The sequence below is a fragment of the Heterodontus francisci genome, unplaced genomic scaffold (assembly GCF_036365525.1).
Source record: "Heterodontus francisci isolate sHetFra1 unplaced genomic scaffold, sHetFra1.hap1 HAP1_SCAFFOLD_61, whole genome shotgun sequence".
Classification (NCBI taxonomy): domain Eukaryota; kingdom Metazoa; phylum Chordata; class Chondrichthyes; order Heterodontiformes; family Heterodontidae; genus Heterodontus; species Heterodontus francisci.
In genome coordinates this window covers 2268397-2280996 of record NW_027141441.1, presented here as the reverse complement: position 1 = coordinate 2280996, position 12600 = coordinate 2268397, and the positions used below count along the sequence as shown (strand labels likewise).

The 12600-nt window shown below is 43.6% G+C and overlaps 1 pseudogene; it reads right to left on the bottom strand.

The window, feature by feature from the left end:
- Positions 1-476: 476 nt before the first annotated feature.
- LOC137363472 (U2 spliceosomal RNA) lies at positions 477-611 on the bottom strand (annotated as a pseudogene).
- Between the last annotated feature and the right edge of the window lie 11989 nt (positions 612-12600).

Genomic DNA, 12600 nt, shown 5'->3' with positions numbered 1-12600 from the left:
AGGGTGGATGATGGCTCCATTGGCATCGACCTTCAAGGTCACCTTGACTTGCCGCTTATTTGTCCAAATCCCAAAGGGGTCTTTGACATCAGTGCTGGCCACCTCGACGTACCTGGCGAGAAAGGTGAGTACATCCACCACCGGAACATGGGGGTTGTAGAGGTGAATTGTCACCACCCGGTCACGTTGTGACGGAAGCGTGAAGAGCGGCTCCACTGTGAGGATCGACAGCGGCGCCCGGTCCCCTTTCTCCTTGAACGCCTTCAGGAACTTGATGCATCCCGCCACATTCTTGAATGTCATGTCGATATACCCACTGCTGGGGAAATCCTGCAGGCAGAAGATGTCCATAGCTTGAAATCCACAGCAATCGATGAAGATTTTCTTGATGAAGAAGGTGCGATCGACCAGTGCATCTCCTTCCTTGTCCTTCACCACCACCCGAATGGTGTTCCGCACTCCCTGGCCTGAAGCTCAAAGATTGGTTATAGCCATTTTACTCAAAGCCTACCCAGGATCAAATGCCACTGATCATGGTTTCTCCTCTGCCAAGTAAGTACTGAGAAGAACAGATACTACACTTGATCTTAGCCAAAAGGCTGAGAAGCTCCACCACTGGCGGTCCTGCCTTCAGTTGCCTGGACCCCAAGCTACTGGACATAGATTTTCTAGGAATTCGCTTCTTTACTGCACTGAAATTGGAGGCTTTTTCGATTTAATATATTCTGTCAGGTCGACAATTTAAGCCAATGCTTGGCTGCATTTTCTAATTCAAGGCTCTGCGATTGGTTAAGACATGTGAATAAGAAGAGGGTGACCAATCAGAAGTGGGTTCGGGTAAGCGTGGGCTCAAACTGTGTGAATTACAGGTCCCTGAATGACTGAGCTGAAACTCTGTCCAATGTCATAGCCAGTCGAGTCAAGTCTGCTCTGGAGTTGGTGATTCACCCTGACCAGACCTGTACTGTACTCGGCAGGAAGATCTCTGATAGTCTCGTGCTACTCAGGGATACAATCGCCTATGTACGGGACAGGAGGGTGGACACCTGCCTCATCAGCCTGGACCAGGAGAAGGCTTTTGACAGGAAATCGCACACCTACATGATGGACGTTCTTTCCAAAATGGGGTTTAGGGAGGGAATCTGCAATTGGATCAAACTGCTCTACACGAACATCAGTAGCGCAGTGTCAATCAATGGGTGGGAATCGGAAAGTTTCCTGATCCAATCTGGAGTCAGACAGGGCTGTCCTCTCTCCCCTGTCTTGTTTGTTTGCTGTGTTGAACCCTTTGCTGAGTCTATTAGGAAGGATGCGAGCATGAGAGGGGGTGACAATCCCAGGCAGCAGAGGCACTCAAGTGTGGTGGTCACCCGAGCCATTTTCCGCTTCATCTGGGGATCTAAAATAGACTGGGTCCAGAGGGACACGATGTTCAAATCTCTGGTCAAGGGCGGGAAAAATGTACCCAACGTGGCCCTCATCCTGATGACCACCTTCGTGTGCGGCTGCATCAAGCTGTGTGTAGACCTCCAGTATGCAAACTGCAAGTGTCACTACGTGCTGAGGTTCTATCTGTCCCCAGTGTTGCGAAGGATGGGCCTGGTCACATTGCCGCGGAACGCTCCATGTAGTTGGACCGTGCTGTACCACCTATCCTTCGTGGAGCAGTTGCTGCAGGAAAACACCTTTGACCACTGATCCATCAGGCAGTGGTCTGCACGGAATTTTCTCAAGGCCCTACGGGAAAAGGAGATGGGGTATCCTGTCGGATGGTTCCCCGAGCAGACCACCAAAGTCATTTGGCAGAATGCCTCATCACCAGAACTTTCAAACAAGCACCAAGATGTAGTTTGGCTGGTGGTGAGAAGAGCCTTCCCCGTCAGATCCTTCCTGCACGCCCGAAGACTCGCCCCCTCCGCGCAATGCCCCCACGGTGGCTGTGGTGGGGAAGAGACGGTTGCCCACTTCCTCCTGGAATATGTCTTTGCAAAGCAGGTGTGGAAAGAGATGCATTGGTTTATGTCGAGGTTTATCCCAAGCAGCTCTGTAACACAGGAGTCTGTGCTCTATGGGCTGTTCCCAGGGACACACACCGAGACAGACATCAACTGCTGTTGGAGGACTATCAATTCGGTGAAAGACGCCCTTTGGTCTGCCCGAAACTTGCTGTCTTCCAGCGCAAGGAGTTGTCCACCACCGAATGTTGCAGACTGGCACATTCCAAGGACCAGGACTACGTGCTGAGGGATGCACTAAAGCTTGGGGTAGCCGCAGCAAAGGCTCAATGAGGAAAGACCACTGTGTAAGGTCCCCCCACCAGGCTGAACTGAGGGGCTGGATCCATGGGAAACCCCTCGAACTGTATCGGGAAAATTTTCATTTGCTGTAAATGTAAAACTGTAATTGGCATGACAAATGTGAAATGGAAGGGTTGTGAAGCAACTCATGATTGTGTTGAAGGAAACTGATCTCCCTTGCAATGTTTGTATTTTTTGGTGCTGTTTGAAACTGTTTGGCAATGTAATTTTTACAGATTTTTATGAATAAAGTTTATTTTGGAAATTGGTCAGTTTCACAAACCCTGTCAGTTTCAGTGCAGGAAACACCGTCTCGGGGGAAATAACATCACAAGTGGGTCAGGTTCCAGTGACCGATTTAACGGCTGCTGCAAAACTCCCGGATTCCCTCATTGCAGCGAAATCATTTTGAAATTCTTTGAAAACAATGAGTGATTCTGGAGGAGTGATGTGGCTTTTCACTGAGGGCATGTGTCGACTGGGGAAATAACTAAGTGTAGAGCCTCGGGCACTGTTTACACAACCCGTTTAGAAAATCAAATCCACTGCACATCCTTGCTGCAAATGAAATGTCAAACTCGGGGATTCCAGTTTTATACCCGAACACAGCACAGATTTATTCCAGTCAGTTCTGAACAGCCTATCCCATCTCCCGTTTCCAGGTAACTGCTCTCTCTGTGAGGCGGTGGGTGGCTCTTGGAAGAGCCTTTGTTGTGTGTTTGTGGGAAAGGGGCTGGTTTCTCAGCCGCCGAATCCGCAGAGAGTGCGGCCCTGCCGTTTCAGAGCGTACACCACATCCATGGCAGTGACCGTCTTGCGCTTGGCGTGCTCAGTGTAGGTGACCGCATCCCTGATCACATTCTCCAGGAAACCTTTCAACACCCCGCGAGTCTCCTCATAGATCAAACCCGAGATCCGCTTGACCCTGCCACGGCGAGCCAGGCGGACGATTGCTGGTTTGGTGATGCCCTGGATATTATCACGAAGCACTGTGCGGTGCCGCTTTGCTCTGCCTTTGCCAGGTCCCTTGCATCCTTCACCTCTGCCAGACACTTTTTCCCAAAAGTATACTCCATTCATAAAAATCTGTTTAAAAAAAGCTTTACAAAACAGTCCAAAACAGCACCAAGTTGACATTCCAAAAGCGCAAAGGAAATCAGTTTTCTTCGAGACAGGAGTGAGTTGCCTCACAACCCTTCCATTCCATTTTACATGCCATGTACATTTTACAGCAGACCCATGTTGGTGTAGACAGCCAGAGGGGTTTCCCATGGGTCCAGCCCTTTAGTTCACTCTGGTGGGAAGACCTTACACAGTGTTCTTTCCCCATTGAGCCTTTGCAGCGGCCGTGATCCACAACATGACTGATTACTGCTCCAACTCCATATTTTGAAGCTAGCTTCAGTTCACCATTTGTGTGGTAATGAATGTGTAGTGTGTCACTGATCGAGCTTCTCTTACATGCATCATTAGCATCTTGTGTTTTAGACCATTTCCATTTCACATCTTTCTTCAACAACTTATGTAGTGGAGCTAACACCATTGCATGCTCAGGCAGAAATTGTGAGTAGTATTGGACCATGCCGAGAAAAGATCTAAGCTCAGACACATCTTTTTGTCTTTGGGGCTTTGACCATAGCCTCTACCTTCTCTTTCACTGGCTGGAGTTCTTTTCATTGATTTTCAGGCCAAGGTACACCACATGAAAAAACATGCTTCCAGTCTAACTTCAGCTTTCAAAGCCAGTCTTTCCCCATTATTATTGGTTTGTTGACATATCTCACTACCTTGTAGGGGAGAGGCTGGCATAGCAGTAATGTCACTGAACTGATAATCTCACGACTCAGACTAATGCCCTGGGGATATGGGTTTAAATCCCACCATGGCAGCTGGTGGAATTCAGATTCAATTCATTAATGAATAATATAAAATCTGAGTAGTGGTGCCATGCAACTATAATTGATTTTCATTAAAACCCATCTGGTTCACTCATACCCTTTACAGAAGGCAATCTGCTGTGCTTACCTGGTCTGGCCTGTATGTGATGCTGGCCCACAACAATGTGGTTTACTCTCACCTGTCCTCTGAAATGACCTAGCAAGCAATTCAGTTGTCAAGGGCAATTAGGAATGGTCAATAAATGCTGGCCTTGCCAGTGATGCCCGCCTCCCATGAAATAATGAATAAAAAACAGGTATCTTGAGGGGCCTGCCCTTATGTTGCACATTACACTCCATTTGCCAACACATTGCTAACACCTCACCAGAGTAGGTTTTCAATTGAGCTGTGCTCTCAGTTAGAGGTACATCACTGACTTTGCTCCCATACATTTCTCTATTCATGATGGAGCAATCCATGGTCGTAGCAATTTGCTGTTTATTTACCAACAACATTGTACAAAAGTCTGCGTCATTTGAGTGATTGCTAGTGGCATAAATGCTGTAAAGCCCTTGCTCCTCTTTGGTTAGGCACTCTGGATTCACTTCAAGATTGTGAACTCCACCCTCATAACATCACTGTTTTCCATTACCACTGGAATTAGTTCCCTTTCCTTCTTTGGCCTCTGCTTGACAATTAAAACATTTTGCATTTCTGTACTGACATGATTGGGCTGTGTGGTTGCCCTTATGGTGATAACAACACTAAACTGCTATCATTGGCACTCTTCTGGCTATGTCTGTCCACTTTGGACTTGGCTGAAGCACTTTAACAGTGGACAGAAGCCTGTACTAGTTACCAGCATGGGATAAAATTCCCTAACATTCTTTGATGCCATCTCCATGGAAACAGCAATCTTACACACGATCTCAAATGTAAGATTTTGTGTGTTTAGTAACTTCGATTGGATTCTTTTGTTCACAAATCCACACACAAATATGTCTCAAAATGCATGGTCTAAGAATGTGCCAAAGTTGCAACGTAATAAAAATTCTTCAGTGCCACAATATACTCACCAACTGCTTCACTACTTTTCTGATTTCTGGTTCCAAATGTATAGCATTCTGCTATCTCTAGTGGCTTAGGATTGAAATGTTCCTCCAACTTGGTGATTTTGTTTTGACTGGCACATATTTTGCTTTGTTCAGAGCAGGAAGCTTTGTCAGCATGCCAGACACTTCCAGGCCAATTTCCAGAAGCAAAATTGTTTTCTTTTGCTCAGGAATTGCCTTATTCTGAGTCTTGACCACCTCACCTACCAGTCCCAAAATATTCTTAACTCTAAGAACATGCCCATTCTTTCAATATAGGAACGGAATGTTGCTCAAACCCTCTCATTCGTTGCCAGCTTTCAGCTGTATCCCATGGGTACAGCCAAATTTCCTCAATGAGCACTAAGACCCTGCGGTATCCTATTCAACTCAGGAGACAGTCTGAGGCTCAGGCTGCCCACAACCCAGCTAAATTCTCCACTATCCGAGCAACTAAGTCACCAGGCTGATCTTGTTTACTGCAGTCCCTGCTGCTGTTTTCTGCCTATATTTACAGACTTTATCTTCCCCTAGTTGCCATTTTCTCTAATATTTTCAGGTGGGTCCAGCAGAGGAAATGGACACCAAATATGGCCAGTTCAAATAAGTGTTTATTCACGCCATTACATCATCACGTCATTACATTATTAGCATAATATACAAATACACTACATATGTGAATCACGTCCTGATCACTTTTACTAGATATGTGTCTGAATAAGTGGAAACCCTTCACAATAAACACTGTCACCTTTCAGTGTTTTGTGGAGAAATTTCACGGCGTGACTTATATGATTCCCTCATTTAATGTGTTTGTACAAATTTCAGAAAAATATGGAGATGCAAATAACTTACGAGAAATCGTCTAAACATATCTTCATGTCTGGCACTCACTCGCAAAGAACTGCAAACTCACAGACTCAGAAAGAACCCGGAGATGGAAATCAATGTTCAGCACAGCTAGAAAGATCTGCACTAATCTATAGCTCAAAAAACTCAAACACTTTATTTTGACCCTTTGATTTAGTTGGTCGAAGCACCTCTTTAATGAACAGATCAATCCTGGATTCAAATCCCCTTTAAGCCTGACTGTAACTTGGTTTTCCAACTACTTTATTGAGCAGCACAATAAGACAGGACAGTAACAAAAGCAAAATACTGCAGATGCTGGAAATCTGAAATGAAAACAGAAAGTGCTGGAAATACTCAGCGGGTCTGGTGGCATCTGTGGACAGAGAAGCAGAGTTAACCTTTCAGGACTGTGACATTTTATCAGAACTGCTGAAATGTTAACTCTGCTCCTCTCTGCACAGATGCTACCAGACCTGCTGAATATTTCCAGAATAAAAACCAAAGGCTCTTTTCAGAGCCACCGACAGTTTCTGTGAAAGGGCTGATTACTGTCTGATTCCAGAATGTCAGTAACAGGACCGAATCAGATTTACAATGTTTAAGCAACTATTTCAGTGACTTCTCACTGTCCCCCGAAACCCTGTCCAATTTATTACTTCCACACCGAATTTGAGTTATTTGTCTCGTTACATTTTGCCGGCAGTTACAGATGAGTAACCAACAATATTACAGATTAAAGCTGTTCGTAAAATATGGACATAACCATCCAAAATCTTGTTTTTTATTCCGCTTTTATCAGCACAATTTCCTGGTGCTATTTTACGAACAGCTTTAAAATGGTGCCAGGAATTTGCTGATAAAAGCGGAATATAAATGTTTTTTAATGGTCACACATGTATATATATAAAACGATCAGCTTTCGATAGATTTTCCAGTAATCGCTTCTTTCCGATACTGAAATTGGCGGCTTTTTCGAATTCAAACTTTGTCAGGTCGACAATGTAAGCCAATGATTTGCTGCATTTTCCAATTCGAAGCTCTGCGATTGGTTAAGACATACGAATGGGAAGAGGGTGACCAATCAGAAGTGGGCTCGGGCTCAAACTGCGGAAATTCCAGGTCCCTGAATGACTGAGCTGAAACTGATCAGTTTCACAAACCGAGTCAGACAATACAAAGAGTGCAAAGGAGATCAGTTTCCTTCAATACAGGAATGAATTGCCTCACAACCCTTCCATTTCATTTTACGTACCATGTACATTTTACAGCAAACAAATATTTTCCCGATAAAGTTCGAGGGGTTTTCTATGGATCCGCCATCCCCACTTCACTTACTTAAAACTTATCACATTGAGTGTGGAAGAAATTCCATCAATCTTTTGTACTGTATGAGATTAAGTTTGTCACACTTTCTGGTACATTATATGACAGCAAATTTAATTCTAAATCTATCTCTGTTGTACTGTATCTGAGTGTGAGATTATTTGAGTGTCAGTCTATGGAACTAAATGTGATTGTGTGATTCATTCTGTCTGTCAATCATGAGTATTGTATGTGAATGTGTGGCAGCTTCTGTATCTATCTGCTCCTGTGGGTGAATGTGGATATTATTCTGTATCTGTCAGTGTCTGGAACTAAATGTGAGTGTGAGATTCATTCTGTATGCACCAGTCTTACAGTCAGAATGTGATTGTTTGATTCATTCTCTATGTGTCAGTCTAAGGTATTATGTATGTGTGTGGTTTTAATTAAGTGTCTGTCACTTTATGTGAGCTTGGGTCTCATTGTATATTTGTCAGTCTCTGGTTCTTTCTGTGAGAGTGAGATTAATTCTCTATCTGCTGGTCTCTGAAATTAATTGATTTTGTGACTCACTATGTGTCTGTCAGTCTCTGCTAGTGTATGTGAGTGATATCTGTAATGCATATATTATTTTCTGGTACTGGAAGTGAATGTTGGATTTATTCTTTAGCTGTTAGTCTCTGGTACAACGTATGAGTGTGGGTCCCATTCAGTATTAGTCAATTTCTGGTACAGTCTGCATGTGCACATCCAGAGCTCATTCTGCATTTGGCAGTCTCTGGTACTTAATGTGTGTTACAATTCATTTTTTATGTGTCTGTTTCTGGGACAGTCGGTTAAAGTGGAATTAATTTTGTATCTCTCAGCTACTGGTATTGTCTACAAGTGTGGTACATTCTGTATCTATGAGACTCTGGTGCAGGATTCCTCTGTACCGGTACTTAATATGTATTTCAGGGATGGTATTGAGAACTATTTGTTTAACGCCATAATGTATCACAATTTGCCTCATTTTAACTGTGTGTTTTATTGAGTTGTGGTATGAGAGTTTTAGGAACATAGGAGCAGGACACCCAGCATGCTCTGCCATTCAATAGGATCAGGACTGATCATCCACTTCAATGCCTTTTTTCCCACACTATCCTCATATCCCCTTATGTCATTTGTATTTAGAAATCTGTCAATCTCTGCTTTAAACATACTCAATGACTGAGCTTCCACAGTTCTCTGGGGTAAAGAATTCCTAATGTTTAACAACCCTCTGAGTAAAGAAATTTCTCCTCATCTCTGTTTGTTTTGGACGAGTATTTAGTCTGTAACTCTGAACACATTTGTGAATGATGACATATATTTCAAACTCACAAATGGTGTGCTCAGTATAATTAGAATCATTGAATTGATACTCTATCTTTCATTACAGCTCTGACAGAGATTATTGGATTGGTATGTAATGTGTAGTGCAGTCTGCACTAATTGGCATAATACTGTAACTTTCCTTTTGATACTGTATGAGATGTTTGTACTACATTGTAATCTGTCTCTCAGTCTGCACTCTGGTCTACATTCTTAGGATTCATTCTGTACCTTTCCATCAGCTGCTCTACCTCATATTTAATTTGTAGCTTAGGCTGCACTTTTGTGAGATTGATCCGGTGCCTTTCAATCTGATAGTGTGTGTGATTTTGAACTGAGATCAATGGACCTACCTTTCAGCAGTACTGAGTTGGGCTGAATTGGAAACAACTTCTGCCTCTCCGGCATTGTTTGATTGTCTGCTGGGAGAGTGGAGTGTGGTGGTGATGGGGGGAGGGTTGCGTGGGGAGGGGGGAGCGTAATGCAGTATCTTACACATTCAATGTCTCTTGATCATCTCCATTGACAACCCCATCTGGCTAATTGAATCAGGGAGCACTCCCACTGTCTTGTTTAGTCTTTTAGAATGCAAATGTGCAGCCATATTTTCAGCCATTGTTGTGGTCTTTTTAAACAAGGTATTTGAAGTCCATAACAGTTCATACGACAAAATTAATATGTCTCATTTTTGGCAGGTGTGGTTTTCGGCATAACATGAATGTAATATTTCAATTAATAATCATTATGACTAACCACAAAGGATGATCAGTAATACAAAGAGTGTCAGTGTCTGATTCCACTGCAGCACTCAGCTTCTGCTGATCAGGTTTTCTTTGGTAGTTTTACAACAAGTTAGTGACATCCAGGAACAACCCAACATCTGCACTGCTCCATGAATGGGAATACCTGCTGGAGCAGGGATGTATGCATAAGTCAGGATTTTATTTCCACCTGGCAATATTATGTAAGAACATAATAACTAGGAGCAGGATTAGGCCATTCCACCAATTGAGCCTGCTCCACCATTCAATAAGATCATGGCAGATCTAATCATGGCCTCAACTTCACTATCCTGCCTGCCCCTATAACCCTTCATTCCCTTGTAGATCAAAAGTCAGTCTAACTCAGCCTTAAATATATTCAATGACCAGTCTCCACCATCCTCTTGGGTAGAGAATTCCAAAGAATAGCAGCCCTTTGAGAGAAGATATTCCTCCTCAACTACATCGAAAATGAGACCCCTTATTTTGAAACTGTTCCCCCGAGTTCTTGATTCCCTCATGAGGGGAAACATCATCTCAGTAAATACCCTGTCAAGCCCCCTCAGAATCTTATGTATTTCAATAAGATTGACTCTCATTCTTCTAAACTCCAATGAGTGCACCACAACCAGGTCAACCTTTCCACATAACACAACACCTTCATCCCAGAAATCAACCTAGTGGTACTTGCCTGAACGACCTCCAATGCAAATATATCTCTCCATAAATAAGGAGACCAAAACTGCATGCAACACTCAAGGTGTGGTCGAACCAACAACTTGCACATTTCTACCCCATCCCCCTTGGAATAAAGGCCAACATTCCATTTGCCTTCCTAATTACTTGCTGTACTTTCATGCTAACATTTTGTGATTCATATACAAGGACCCCCTGATTCTCTGTACCACAGCATTCTGCAGTCTCTCTCTATTTAAATAATATTCTGCTTTTCTTCACATCATACCAAAGTGGATAACCTCACATTTTCCCACATTATACTTCATTGCCAAATTTTTGTCCACACACTTAACCTGCCTTTATCCCTTTGCAAACTCTTTGTGGCCTCCTCACAACTTTCCCACCTATATTTGTATCACCAGCAAATTTGGTTACAATACACTCGATCCCTTCATCTTAGCCAGTAATTATAGATTGTAAGTGGTTGAGACCCCAACACCGATCCCTGTGGCACACCATTAGTTAGTTTGCCAAACTGAAAAATGACCAATTGAACCCAATTCCCTGTTTCTTGTTAGTTAGCCAATCCTCTATCCATGCTAATATATTACACCTGAACACCATGAGCTCTTATCTTGTGTCTTTTACATGGCACTTTATCGAACACCTTTTAAACTCCAAATAAACAACATCTACTGATATAAAAACAGGAAATGCTGGAAATACTCAGCAGGTCTGGCAGCATCTGTGGAGAGAGAAGCAGAGTTAACGTTTCGGGTCAGTGACACGTCTTTGGAACTGGCAAATATTAGAAATGTCAAAGGTTATAAGCAAGTAAAGCGGGGGTGGGGCAAGAGATAAGAAAGGAGAAGGTGTAGATAGGACAAGGTCACAGAGAATAACTGACCAGAAGGTCATGGAGCAAAGGCAAACAATATGTTAATGATGTGTTGAAAGCCAAAGCATTATTACAGATAGGGTGTTAACGGACTGAAAATTGAATAGCAGCAAGTACAGACATAAAAAAAAACAGTGGGTAAGCCAATTGAACAGACTAAGATGAAATAAAATAAACATACAAAAAAATGTAAAAAGAAAAAATAACTAAAAATGAAAGTAAAATGGGGGGCTGTCATGCAATGAAATTATTGAACTCAATGTTCAGTCCGGCAGGCTGTAGTGTGCCTAATTGGTAAATGAGATGCTGTTCCTCGAGCTTTCGTTGATGTTCACCGGAACACTGCAGCAAGCCCATGATAGAGATGTGAGCATGAGTGCAAGGGGGAGTGTTGAAATGGCAAGCGACCGGAAGCTCAGGGTCCTGCTTGCGGACTGAGCGGAGGTGTTTCGCAAAGCGGTCATCCAGTCTGCGTTTGGTCTCCCCAATGTAGAGGAGACCACATTGTGAGCAGCAAATACAGTATACTACGTTGAAAGAAGTACAAATAAGTTGCTGCTTAACCTGAAAGGAGTGTTTGGGGCCTGGGATAGTGAGGAGAGAGGAGGTAAATGGGCAGGTATTACACCTCCTGCGATTGCAGAGGAAGGTGCCATGGGAAGGGGACGAGGTGGTGGGGGTAATGGAGGAGTGGACCAGGGTGTGGCGGAGGGAAAGATCCCTTCAGAATGCTGACAGGGGAAGGGAGGGGAAGATGCGTTCGGTAGTGGCATCATGCTGGAGGTGGCGGAAATGGCGGAGGATGATCCTTTGGATATGGAGGCTGATGGGGTGGAAAGTGAGGGCAGGGGGAACCCTGTCACGGTTCTGGGAGGAAGGGGAAGGGGTGAGGATAGAGGTGCGGGAAATGGGCCCGACACGGTTGAGGGCCCTGTCAACCACGGTGGGGGGAATCCTCTGTTGAGGAAAAAGGAAGACATATCAGAAGTGCTGTCATGGAAGGTAGCATCATCAGAGCAGATCACTACATCTACTGGTTCCCCTTCATATACCCTGCTTGTTACATCCTCAAAAATAATTTTGTCAAATATGATTTCTTTTTCATAAATCCATGTTGACTCTGCATGATTGTACATTAATTTTCTGAATGTTCTGCTACCACTTACTTAATCATGGATTTCAGCATTTTCCCAATGACAGACATTAGGCTAGCAGGCCTATTATTACCTGCTTTTTGAATAGGGGTTTCACATTTGCGGTTTTAATATCCACTGGGACTGTTCCAGAATCTCGGGAAGTTAAGATTACAACCAATGCATCCACTGTAGCCATTTCTTTTAAACTCGAGGATGCAGGCCATCAGGTCCAGGGGATCTGTCAGTCTTTAGTCCCATTAGTTTTCCTCATACATTTTTTCTAGCGATAGGGATTGTTTCAAGTTCCTTCTCTTACTCTGCACTCACTCTGTTCCATGAGCAGATTCTCAGTGA